Source organism: Betta splendens, chromosome 15, assembly GCF_900634795.4.
Source record: "Betta splendens chromosome 15, fBetSpl5.4, whole genome shotgun sequence".
NCBI classification, from domain to species: domain Eukaryota; kingdom Metazoa; phylum Chordata; class Actinopteri; order Anabantiformes; family Osphronemidae; genus Betta; species Betta splendens.
Genome location: NC_040895.2, coordinates 17223193 through 17236420, shown reverse-complemented (window position 1 = coordinate 17236420; position 13228 = coordinate 17223193). Strand labels below are relative to the sequence as shown.

Here is a 13228-nt window from a genome sequence, read left to right as displayed (position 1 = left end):
TCAGTGATGCTGACTTTGATGCCAATGGCTAAAGTTTGACATGAGGAGCATCAGGAACAAACAAACTGTGACACGATCCATTAGAAAAACATTGAGTTCTCGTTGACTTAAATGATTTTCGATCCCCATTAACGAGCAGCCGAGAGACGCCAGTTAAAACAGGTTAACCTTTGTTAAACTAATGGAACAACTGAGGAGGAACTAAAGAGCAAAGTGAACAGCTTTCATGGGATTTTTCGAACCGAAACACTTCGGTTCCCCATTGATTGCGAGCCTAAATTGCAAACAGGCCACAGCCGCTAATTTGTCAACACAACAGCACGAAAACATTCTGCAAAGAAAAGTGTGATTTCACTAAGACTAACAGTCCATCATTAGGAAGACGGCGCCGGCCCTTCTGAAAACGCTCCCGCACCGTTCCTTCACCGCAGCCAGCGCTGTCGGCAGCCTCTAATTGGAATGAAGTGAGGTAGAAAGAGGTAAAAGTCACGCTGTGTGTGTGTGTGTGAGACGGCGAGACCTGGAGGAAGAGCCACAGAGTGATACCGCTCCACAACCTCCCACGTCTGGACAAAGCACATCCTGCCCAGCCACTTCCACCAGTGCAACATTCTGTCACTTTGCATCATGTGCTGTGAAATAGTTTGATCTGAGTTACATCCATATGTAAATTCCACAGAGTGGCCTAGTTCCCATCGCAGGCGAACGGCCGTAACAGGCGGTGAGAGATGGGGGGGGGGGGGGGGTCCACGAGCACCACTCCTGCTCCAGAACCTCAGGACCCATCCAGATTCATGTGTGTTCAGGGGCTTTGGGTTCTGGAAACGTGACTGGTTCTGAACACGAGGAACGCGCTGTGGCTTCATGCATCGTGTCTGACACTCAGTTGCTGACTACGTGTTCAGGCACCGGTGCTCTGTCCTTCCAGGAGTCGTAGACTCCAGACGCCTGCTCCTCAGGGAGGTCTGCAGCGCCCTCCCTGCTCCCTCCTCCCTGCTGCCTCCTAACTCCTAACTCCAGCCTCCTCCCTCCTCCCTGCTGCCTCCTAACTCCTAACTCCAGCCTCCTCCCTCCTAACTCCTAACTCCAGCCTCCTCCCTCCTCCCTGCTGCCTCCTAACTCCTAACTCCAGCCTCCTCCCTCCTCCCTCCTAACTCCTAACTCCAGCCTCCTCCCTCCTCCCTGCTGCCACCTAACTCCTAACTCCAGCCTCCTCCCTTCTCCCTGCTGCCTCCTAACTCCTAACTCCAGCCTCCTCCCTCCTCCCTCCTAACTCCTAACTCCAGCCTCCTCCCTGCTGCCTCCTAACTCCTAACTCCAGCCTCCTCCCTCCTCCCTGCTGCCTCCTAACTCCTAACTCCAGCCTCCTCCCTCCTCCCTCCTAACTCCTAACTCCAGCCTCCTCCCTCCTCCCTGCTGCCTCCTAACTCCTAACTCCAGCCTCCTCCCTCCTCCCTCCTAACTCCTAACTCCAGCCTCCTCCCTCCTCCCTGCTGCCTCCTAACTCCTAACTCCAGCCTCCTCCCTCCTAACTCCAGCCTCCTCCCTGCTCCCTCCTCCCTGCTGCCTCCTAACTCCTAACTACAGCCTCCTCCCTGCTCCCTCCTCCCTGCTGCCTCCTAACTCCAGCCTCCTCCCTGCTGCCTCCTAACTCCTAACTCCAGCCTCCTCCCTCCTAACTCCAGCCTCCTCCCTGCTGCCTCCTAACTCATAACTACAGCCTCCTCCCTCCTAACTCCTAACTCCTCCCTGCTGCCTCCTAACTCCTAACTCCAGCCACCTCCCTCCTAACTCCTAACTCCAGCCACCTCCCTCCCCCCCGCTGCGTTTACTGCCCGTCCTCCCTCTTCACGTCCCGTTTGCAACTGCTCAGCGGGTTAAAAGTCTCTCTCTGCTGTGTCCCTTACGTTCCTTCTCAAGTGTATCAGATGAAAGCCTCCTTCTCCGCTGACCCAGCCACTAATACATAAAGTGTTGGCTCTGATGAAATGAGTCTAGAGTGTGGGAGGCGAGCTAATGTTTAGCGTTGTCTGGCTGATTAAAGCATAGCAAACAAGTGATTGCTATGCAGCTCTGCTCCTCACTGCTACCTCATACACAAGGCTGCTCTCTGTTCTCCCCCTGCGTCTCTTCATCTCAGATCCGTCTTTAATTCTCCATCTCTGCTCCTTTTCCTCACTAATTCCTCCTCTGTCACTCCGATTTCCTTCTGCTGTCACTGCCCCCGAGAAACAAGCCTCGTTTGGCTGACGGCGTCTCCTCACATTCCTTAATTCAGTCCCAACCTTGCGGTGAACCTCATTCTGGTGAATGGCTTTAGAAGATGAGCGGATGAATGTCTCTCTCTAGTCTGCTGTTTGTGTCCCAGTTGTTTTGGCATCCTGTGTGTCTCTGTCCCTCTAAGACCTCTGCTCACTTACCGTGCTGACAGCCCAAATTCAATTACAGCGCACTGTGCGATAATCCCAGGCCACCGATTGGTCGCTGCAGGTCTCTATTAAGAGAGCACACCGGCAGAAGCAGGAAAATAAAAAGGGGACTAACACAAAGAAACAAAGTAAAATGTGAAACAAGCAGAGAGAGGAAAGATTAAAGTGAGTTAAGAGGTTAAAGGAATAAAACACGTGTGCTGCAGTCTTTAGCTCCCTAAAGCCCCCGTATCCTTCAGGCTCAAGCTAAAACAAATAACCTTGCCCTTAAAAGCCCGGTCCGTAATCCTTGTGTAATCACTGAGACAGCCTCAGCGCACAGAACCACAACACGAGCATCAGGACAAAGAGATGTGTGTGTGATTTCTGCTTAAAATTAATTGGCTGGATCCCACATCAAAGAGCAAAGAGGAAACCAGCACATCATCCCCAACATTAGCTCCAAAGCTCCAAGAAGTTTGTTTCTCTTCAGTGTTTGGCAGAAGCAAAGCAGAAGCAACGTGCTGCATAGCGATCCCAGCAGAGGCTGAGGGGAATCTAGGAGCTCCTACAGAATAAACAATTAGAAAGTGGAGGATTATATGAGGTCACAAACGCCAGGTCCCCACGGAGTCAGCCAACTCTGCCCACCAGGTTTTATCAACAACATAAACTGTGAAAATCACACCTATTCAGGGAGCGTTTTCTCACCTTGGATCCGATGGGCTTTTTACAGAGGACAAGCAGGCGAGACCCATGTGAGCGCCATGGGAGCAACAGCTGGATGCTTAGAAGCAACAGGAAAACTGAATCCAAGCGCTCTTATTTAAGGAAACGCTTGTGTGCAGGAAACCTCGCTGCCACTGTTACACACAGTCATCTGTGTGTAACACGGTGTGACTGTTACACACAGTCACCTGTGTGTAACACAGTGTGACTGTTACACACAGTCATCTGTGTGTAACACAGTGTGACTGTTACACACAGTCAGCTGTGTGTAACACAGTGTGACTGTTACACACAGTCATCTGTGTGTAACACAGTGTGACTGTTACACACAGTCATCTGTGTGTAACACAGTGTGACTGTTGCACTCAGTCATGTGTGTGTAACAGTCTTATCAACTGCTCATCTGATCAAATGATCAGCTGCTGCTGAAGCGCTGTTTGATGAAGCAGACGTTCTCCTGCACGTTCTCTCCCAGTGGTTGTTACACACAAAGGGTAAAAACAAAGCAGTTTAATGAAACAACCTGAGGCTGAGACAGAAACCCAGTTAGAGCCTCGTCTTTCAATCCTCTCATTGTTGGCGATAAAAGGCAGACACGGGATTTTACCCAGCAACTTAAACAGAGCACAACGTCTGAGGTCCAGTCACTGCTGAGTGTCTCTGCATCCTCTATATCAGTAGCTGTGTGTGGCCCAGCTCCCTGTTCTGCGCCCTCCTTCCTTTTTGGGGTTTGTGGGTCAGTGTGTACAACAGCAAACTCATCTTTCAACCCCAGACCTCCAAGACCTGCTGAGTCGGCAGAATCACACACGCGGTACTGAACGTGCAGCATCTCGGTGGTGATTGCTTAAAGCTTTGAGGAGCTCACTTCTTGACTATAGAGTGAATAAAACTTATGAGAAACACAATCTCGTCCTTCAGATGACGACTCTGGGTTCTCCATGTTATCCTAGGAGGAAAATGTGCCGACTAAGCATGTGCTAACCGCGGCCCATGGCTTTATTATGGAAATTTAAGACAAAGAGGACGATCACAAAATCAGCCTCACAGGCTTCTCCTGCAAAACGCTGCCGACGGAGTGTCTGCGTGTAATTCTCAGTTAACCATGAAATGACAGCTGGGTTCGATGCTGAGCAGCAACCAGCAGGTGAAGAGCGACGTGTCCACGCATCACACATTAAAGCCATCTCCAACATGGAGCCGCGCGCTCCAGCAGAGGAACCAGCACTTTCTTCCCTCTCACTGTCACATTCACAAACTTTCTAATGCACTGCATTCTTTTTATATGAAAAAAAACGCTGCCAGAAACACATGAAATGACTCAGTGCTCAGAAACTCATTTATAGAACGATGACCTAATGTTCTGTGGTTCAAGTGTGTTTACAAGGGATAATCGGTGGAACCGTCGCTGCGTGTGCAGGTACAGACCTAAAGAACAGGAAACCGTTAATGCCTTGAAGACGGCCGGTGGAGCAGAAGCTTTCACTCACTCAAATCCAAGCAACGCGTCATTTATTAAAACCCATTTCAAACTCCAGACTGTGCAGAACGGGCTGCACTTGTTTACGTGTTCGCTCATTCTAATTCTAATTACATTTGACAATCTGGCCTTTATCTTAATCTAATTATGTCATTTTGCATCCAAAGCAATAAAGCTGCGCTGAATGTCATAATGAAAATGCGCATTATGGTCTAATGCTCCCTGTTGAACGGAAGCTCCCGCTGTCCCTCCTGCAAATGAGCGCTTCAAACCCCGCCATTAAGAGCAGAATGCAAACAAAAGTGTACGAAAGAGTCCTGGGAGTTTGGTATCAAATACACAACGGGCTCAAAGCTGCTCTGCTCCCTAACAACATGCCGCTTGTTTCAGCCAACCATCACATTCCAGCTTCAACAGCGCTGAAGCTTAAATGGCTCTGAGCCTCTGCACTTTGACAGCAGTTGCTTGAATTTCCTGCACTTCCTTGACCTCGGTGGGATGTTGTTGTTGGTCATATGCCTTATGCAAACAGGCAGGAGGGCGCTGAACTCCTCATGGATGACTGCTCAACCAAATGATCACCGCTGAGCTACAGATTATCTAAATATGCAGCTCAGAGGAGTCTCGTTAAAGTAAAAGTCAGTTTACATCACTTCCTGTAATTAGTTTTCTATTGTAATATTGTAAACATCAATAAGCAAAAACTCCCAGTGTGAAAAATGCAACATTTAAAAAAAAAAAACAACACCTCTACTCACAGACTCACAGTCAGCAATTAAGTCCGTTTCAGACTGATATGGAACCAAGACGTGAAATAAGTAAATGAATAAAACACTTGTACAGTGGAGATTCATGGTCCTATTCATCTGCTCCACCTGACTGTCATGAAGAGTTTTGGCCTGGTGTTTAATTGGCCGGGAGACGTTTTAAATTAAAAGTAGATTCAGCCAATCGCCGGGCAGGAAGACGGGTTTTCCACAGCCTCCCCGTCGACGCAGCCTCCTCCCGTCGCTCATTGGCTGCCGCTGACATTCAAGCCAGCCCTGCGCCGGTTGGCTGCCGCTCTCAGCCAATCAGGAGAGAGCAACTGTTGCATTAATTTAGCCCGTCCTGCAGAGCTGCTGCAGCCTCCGTCTGAATGCTGATCTCAGTGCAGTTTCAAACGTAACGGGAGTTCATTTTCACACCTATGCGTCATAAATCGCGCACGTTTTGGAGGATTGCTTCAAAAACGTTTGCAGAATTTTAACTGAATATATATATACATATATATATATATATATATATATTTTTTTTTTTTTTTACTCTGGTCAAATAGAATGGAGGTGAAACGCGGCTGGTGCCACAAATATTCCGCGTGACAAGATGCACAACAGCAGTGTAATAACACAAAACTATTAGAACAAGCGAGAGAAGAAACTGGAGGAGACGCTGCTGTAGTTTCCAACGCCCTCCATCGGCAGCGACTCTCTCTCCCTCTCTCTCTCTGTTTGTCTGTCTCTCACACACACACACCTCTCTCTCTCTCTCTCCCTCTCACACACACACACACACACACACACACACACACACACACACACACACACACACACACCCCTCTCTCTCTTTCTCTCCCCCCCCCCTCTCTCCCCCCCCCCCTCTCTTTCTCCCCCCCCCCCTCTCTTTCTCCCCCCCCCCTCTCTTTCTCTCTCTCTCGCCCCCCCTCTCTTTCTCTCTCTCTCTCACCCCCCCCCCCCCCCCCCCCCCCCCCCCCCTCTCTCCGCTGCGCTCTCGTTCACTTTCCCTCACACAGCTTCCGAGGCTCTTGGAGAGCGGACGTACGAGCAGCGCTGACGCTACGGGACTGACACCCGACGGAGGGAGGGATGCTACGGTGATTTCCCTCCGTTCTTCCTGACATCCACGCGCACCACCTCCACACTCGGAACCCTCCGGACGCGCTCCCACCGTCTCACCGGTTTGCTGATTTGCTCGTGCGCTCCAGCGGATAACAACTGCAGAAGGAACATTTTGGGTCCGTGGAGAAGCGCCTTGGCTCTGCCTTATTTTTTCTAAGTGGACACAAACAGAAAAGAACTGTGGTTTCATCAGTGGATGTGTTGGACATCTGATTGAAGGAGCGACACGGGAACAGAGCGCGCGTTTCCGCTGGCTTGTATGCGTGGGGAGATTTCCGTGGAGAGACGGGCTGCGCGCGGAGTGTCTCACCTCCAGGTAAGATCCGCTCCAGTTGGACTGGGATTTCACACGGTCCCAGTCACCGCTTTCCCCGCGTCTCCCTCCGTCTGCGCGTCTCTGAGCCCAAACAGGGAGAAACGTGAGTGGACGTTTGAGTAAATGAGGAACGCGCAGGGAAAATTGCAGAATTGGAGCCTGTGCGCATTAGAGGCAACGTCCCGCGTAGAAGGACTTGGGTGTAGTAGTTGCTGCGTGCGCAGTTCAGTGCAGACCTCTGGTCCACGGAACCGCAGAGTGACGGTTGGCTCGAGGCGCAGTGTCCGTCGGCGGCTCCGCATATTTGCGCCCGTTCCGCGTGCGCCTCAGCCAGCGCGTGTCTGGCACGTACGGCGCCTGATCTCGCCGTGGCGTCGCTTCGGTCTCGGCTCTGCGTGACGCGACGCACAACTTTTCATCTCAGGGAGCGCAGCGTTTCTCCCACGAGCAAATCACCGCAAATGACCAAATGCACGGAATAAGTTCACGGAGAGAAACTACGGGCTTGTTCTGGTTCGGGGCGTTCTGCATCGATCCGCCACACGGGCCCGTGAATCCCACTTCTTCAGACGTTTCTGGATTCATTTTGATTTCCTGTCCTCCTCATCCGTCGCTGTTATTGAGACGGAGGTCCAGTATTCAGCCCGTTTGGACGTTTCGGCACCAGCTGCGCCTTTGCCCTCATCCGTGCGCCAGTGAAAGCGCATAAAAAATGCATACAGACCACTTGCCTTTGGGACAAGTCAGGAGCATTCTGCACTCAATTAGAGCTTCGCGTTTGGATTATTGTGCCTTTAGGGCCACATATATATTTTAATTGCTGGGCAGAGATTTCTAGAGAACGTGTCAAGGCTGCTGGAGTCTGGTTGGATGTCAATACTCACGTACGGATGAAGCGCTGAGCTGAGCCTAAGTGAGATATCGGTGTATAATTTGGGCAGCTGCAATTCTGCTGCGTTTTCAGTGGGTGAGGGGGGTGCGGGGGGTGTAGTCTTTGGTATTCATGGCACAGCTCAAGATTGCTGCTCTCAAGCAGGCAATAATCTCTCCCTCACTCCCCACCTCCCTCTGCCTCTGTCTCCCACACTGTTGCGCTATGAAATGTCTCCCCTCTCTCTCACATCTCCTCCGTCGTCTTCATCCTCCCCCCGCGCTCCTCATCCTCCCCTTCTCCTCCACTCTCTTCATCTCTCCTAATCCTGCTCTCCCAGTGTCTCTCTCTGTACTCCTGAGCCTGTGGGAGCCATTGAGAAAATCATTTGCTGTTGTTGTAGTTTATTCGACAGGGGGTTCTGGCCGCCCGGGCTCGGCTGTTTGTTCGCAGGTTCCCTTCTGTAAAAAGTCTGCAGCCAAGAGCCGAGACAAAGGGCTGTAGAAAGAGAACGCCTTCAGCCGGGCCGCCTCAGGTTGTGGAGCTGCGTTTGGCATTTACTTATACAGATACGCTCCAGAAAGTGTTTCATGGGTCTGAGCCGTTACATTCAGCCAATTAACAAACGACCCGGCGACACTGAGATCAGAGAGCTGCTTTTGGCCGTTGTGCTTCAATAAATGATACATATGATAAAACGCTGCTGCTGTTTACAGTGTCCAACTGCTTCTTCACATCCGTCCCTAGAACAGGGCTCAACATCAGAGCCTTTTTACAGCTGCTCCACAAAGGAGGGTTTGTACACGGATGCAAAGTGCTGGTGCTTTTACATGAATTCTTCCAGCCGGAGCGGCTCGGCCTTTTCAGCCTGTCTGGGGAAAGGAGAGACAAGACCAAAGAGCAAAAGGGGAACGAGAGCAGAGCGGCTGCAGCCTGCGGAGGCGACGAGGTGCCGAGGGCGCGACTCCCATCAGGACGCGAGGAGCAGGAGGAGCCGGAACCGGAACCAGACCCGGCCAGAAACTACCTGTGAGCACTTAGCAGTCCGAGGAACCAACACGCTGCCGCTCCATTTTCAGGTTCTGCAAAAGTGAGGTTTCATGTCTGGGAAAGTGATTGTGTGCTTTAAGAGCAGACAGAAACACAGAATTCCCTTGTACCACTGCGTCTTTGTGCTATTTAGGGTGAGCCGTGTACAGAAACCTGGCCTGGATGACAGATGAAAGCAGGGTGGGTGAGCTATCATTTTCCACTGATGCTCAGCCAAGAAATCACACAGAAACTGACACAGAAATGTCGTCAGGTTTGTTGGATTCGTCGCCGCGGTTTCAGGACCTGGCAGTGAAAATATCCTGCTTCATCTGTTCCTTATAGTTAGTAAAAATATAATGAACCCACGGACGTGCGTCTATAAGTGCCGGTCTGACGGAAAGCAGCTACTGTACGTTTGAAAGCACACACGCCGTGAAGCCGGTTGCTGCACATTCAAAAGGCCGGCTTATTTTAGCTTATATTAAAGCGCATAATGGCTCCGAGTGTTTATAAAAGATCAGGAGACTGAGCTCACACACAGTCTTTCGTGGGTCCAACGTTCTGTGGCACAATGCAAACAGCCAACGCTTCCACAAACCCCGCTTTCTGTTCATGTGAGTCTGACTTCTTCTACATAATGTGCAGAAATGGGAAAAAAAGTATGTTGGAACAAGTTTAAAGAAAAGTGCAGACACTGCTGACAGAACTCACCAGAGACAGAGGGATTAATTTATTACACTATAATTATCATATTTATATTTAATTAGGTGCCAGCTGCTCATTCTCAAGCATTGGCATTGTAAACTAGTTTCCTTGAAATGAAGAGGAAAAAGGCAGAAAGACGAAGCGTGAGAGACACAACTGAAGGGAAGAAAGCGGGTGAGAGCTCCTCACAGCTCCTCGTGTGACGACAGAGGGAGCTGTTGGGCTTCGCTCCACAATCGCTGCTCCCTCCCCGTTCTTCTCCTCCCCAAACTCTCTCCATCCGTCCGCCCTCCTCTCGTTCTCCCTCAGAGACGCAGTCAGAGGCAGGGGTAGTTAGGCTCCGCAGGGATGCTGGGTTCAACCTACCAAGCCCCACGCGCACACACACACACACACACACACACACACACACACACACACACACACACACACACACACACACACACACGCGCAGCTCCAGTCACTGTGAATCAGCGCGTCCGCCCTCGCTGGCTTCTCTTACTGTCAAATTCACATCTCCTCCCGTAGAGAGGGGGAGTGAGGCAGACGGGGGAGGTCTGGGGGGGCTGGAGGGGAAGTCGACGTATAGGTGGAGAAGCAGACAACTGGTTAAGGCCACCGCCCCCCTCCCTCCACACGGCGCCAGGTAGATGTTCCCCACATATCATTTCCTGTCACAGTGCGATGGGATTATATGTCTAATCTCCGGTCTCAACCAGATTAAATGACTGAGTCACTAATTAGTGTTTTTTGACCTCTAATCCATTTTCTTGTCCTCCAGAGGAAAATAAAAGACAGTGGCTGATCTGTCTGCGTTTAACGAGGGGTGCGGTGGCTAGTAAATGGGGGTGGGGGTCGGGGGGCGCTTTCCTCTGTATTTGTGCCGGACTCGGCGGCGCAGGTGCTTCGCTGTTGTTGACACAGTTCTCTGGCAGTTTAATGTCTGGATTTAGTTTCTCTGGCCTTTAACCGTGCAGTTGGTGTGTTTTCTTTTCCTCGCGCTCATGTGCTTTCAATTAGTCCCCCTGTTTCCAACATTCCAGTACAAGTTGAGTTAAAGACAGTGACCGCTCGGCCGTTCAGCTCCATCTGTCGACCTGCGTCCAACGCGACGCCGTCGCAGATCCTGCAGCGTCTGCCTGATTACGCGTCCGAGGGCGTTTCCTGCTTCATTCTCATGCGTCCCGGGACCGAATCCAATCCCTGCAACCCCAAAAAGGGCAACGGAAATGAATTATTTAAATATGAAGACGGAGCCAGTAAGCTGGAAAATGTTTTTCATTTTCAGGCGCAGAAACAAACCAGTAGCAGTGATTCATGGATACGTCCCGTGCTCTTATTGTTTGAAGAGCAAAGTCACATTGAAGTCATTAAAGCAGCGCAGGCACAAGTGAGAGGATTCACATAAAGACATGGAAGAGGGAAAGGAAGCAGCGCCACAAATAATACCAGAAAATAACAAGGACACCACTTAGAGCAATTAAAGAAAAACATGCTGCGGCACAGAAACACTCCAGCATCAATTAAAGGCTGACTTTTAAACTGACTTGCTTTTTATCGCCTCATCCTGGGAACAGAACGCCAGACGCTACTGCAGGAATTCTTCTTCAAACAATAAATGGGACTCTCCGTCATCTTTGTTCCACGCGTAGCTGAACGCTGCTCTCCCGCTAGCGTGACCTTTCCTCACACACGTGACGCCGAGGCCCAGGTGTAACTGTGGCCACGCCGGATCAATGGTAATTAAGGATCAGCGAGCAGGTTCATGGATTCCAATATTGACGATCAGAGTTATTGATCTGATCAGAATGAGAATTGATTCGTCCACATAGAGAGGGGGATCGATCTGAGCACCTCAGGGCTCTCGCCACAAAAAGCAAGTGTACTGTCAATGTCACGGTGCAGGTGTTAAGTGTATATATATAGCGTGGATGATGATACATGCGTGTCACAAACCCGGGTCTGTGAACTCCACTGTAATTTGTTTTCTGTGACAGTAGTTAGGAGGTTTGTGGTCTCATGGCACCGGTCACATGAGGGAAGGAAAAGCAAGGCCAATATTAACTGCATTTGTGCTTTGCTAGACAATATTCAGCAAGGAGACAATGGAAAAGAGCCAGAAGTGTGGAATGAAGGTTGAAAAAAGATCATCTCTTGAAGGTTAGGAGGTCTTTGATTTGGAACAAAACTGCTCCCGATTAGGATCAGCGAGGATTGTGATTCCAAGCTAATTAATCATTCACAAGTGAAACGGCTTCTGGTTTAACAGATTCTGTGTGAGGTGCAGCGGAGTCGGCGAGAAAGAAAAGAATAAGGAACAAGAGGCGAGTCGCCGCACGCGGGTCAAGGAGAGATTTAATGAGTCGTTTGCTTTCCATTATTCTGGGTAATAATTAACAGTGTGTGTGTGTGTGTGTGTGTGTGTGCTCCTCATTCATACTGTAGCTGTCTCGCTCACTCTCTCGCCTCCACCTTTCACCTCTAACCTCCACTAACCTTCACTCAGTGGCTGTTTCATGTTGTGTGTATTTTAGTTTGGGCTGAAAACAGGAGATGATTTCCTGACAAACGACACCAGTCGCTCCCCATTAAAGCCTGTGGGTATGTGGCTCACGCACACGCGGCTGAGTGTGTGTTTGCAGACAGTGTTTTATTACCATAATGAACACGGTTATGTTAATTGTAGCCAGTTCATTTTGCTGAGGGAACACATTTGTGGAGGTGAACTCTATGGACAGACGGCTGCTGCCTCCTGGTGCCGGTCCAGTCCGGTCCGGGTTTAAAGGCGCGTGCGTGTGTAAGCAGCCGACAGATCGGTTCCTAACGGGCCGGTTCCGTGTCCCAGCAGAATTTACTGAGCGGCGCACGTGCTGGTGCAGACGGAGCCACGCTGGTCGGCCCGGAGAGAACGGCTGCACGGGTTTATGTGATTATGAGGGTTAGATGGAGGACGGGGGGGCAGATAAACACACTGATAGATGGCGGAACCAAAAGGTGTGGATCCACGGCGTAAAAGTCACCTCTGCGTGTCACCAGCCGCTCTCCTGCACGTCTCCCCTTTGTTTTGTCACAGTTTAAAATAACAAGAAAGTGAGAAATTAAATTGGATGAGAGACGACGCAGCAGACACAAATAGCTGGATAATGAACATCCCTAACACACAGCCCGGAGGCGGAATTCGCCACAAATTGATATAATGTGTGGCGCCCGATGTCACGGTGCGAGGGGGGGGGGCGTCTATCTGTGGAAATAAGCAGCCTCATCTTCATTTCCACCCCGTCCCATTCTTCCCGGCTGCTTTGTTTACCACGTTATCTGAAGCATCTCAGGATTCCCACGAGAGAAATATTTTCTAATATGTCTCACAGTGTTTCCTACTTTCTGAAAAGATTGCTTTGTTGCCTTCTGTCTCCTGCGCTGGCTTCCACAGAGGGACAAGATTTATGGGTGTAACATTTGAACTGATTTAGCCCCAAACCCGATTTGTTGCTTGCATTATTTGGGAAAATGTCAGAGAAACGCGGTGGTGAAAGCTAATTTGGGAGCAGGACGGCGGCGGCGGCGGCGCGAGGCGGTCGTGTCGACCTGACTGGAGCGGCTGCATTGACGGTGCAGCGAGGAGGTGCTGGCTAACGGGCTGCGATACCGGCCCTGGAGGAAATGACTGTCATTAGACACAGGCCGATCGCAGCCGCGGGAACGCTGTGTCTCTGACGTGCATCAGCGGCGCGGACGCAGACGGGACGAGGCCTCTTCGCCTCATCTCCTAATGTTTCAGAGCGTGTATGT

The 13228-nt window shown here is 50.6% G+C and overlaps 1 protein-coding gene across 2 annotated transcripts in view; it reads left to right on the top strand.

The window, feature by feature from the left end:
* Window positions 1–6397: 6397 nt before the first annotated feature.
* cdh11 (cadherin 11, type 2, OB-cadherin (osteoblast)) overlaps window positions 6398–13228 on the top strand; it is a 57839-nt gene continuing 51008 nt past the window's right edge. The window contains exons 1-2 of one of the 2 annotated variants that reach the window (XM_055502571.1): window positions 6398–6831; window positions 8547–8731. The gene's annotated coding sequence lies outside the window, so the exon portion shown is untranslated. The remainder of the gene's footprint in view (window positions 6832–8546; window positions 8732–13228) is intronic. The other variant, XM_041074031.2, reaches the window with a different exon arrangement.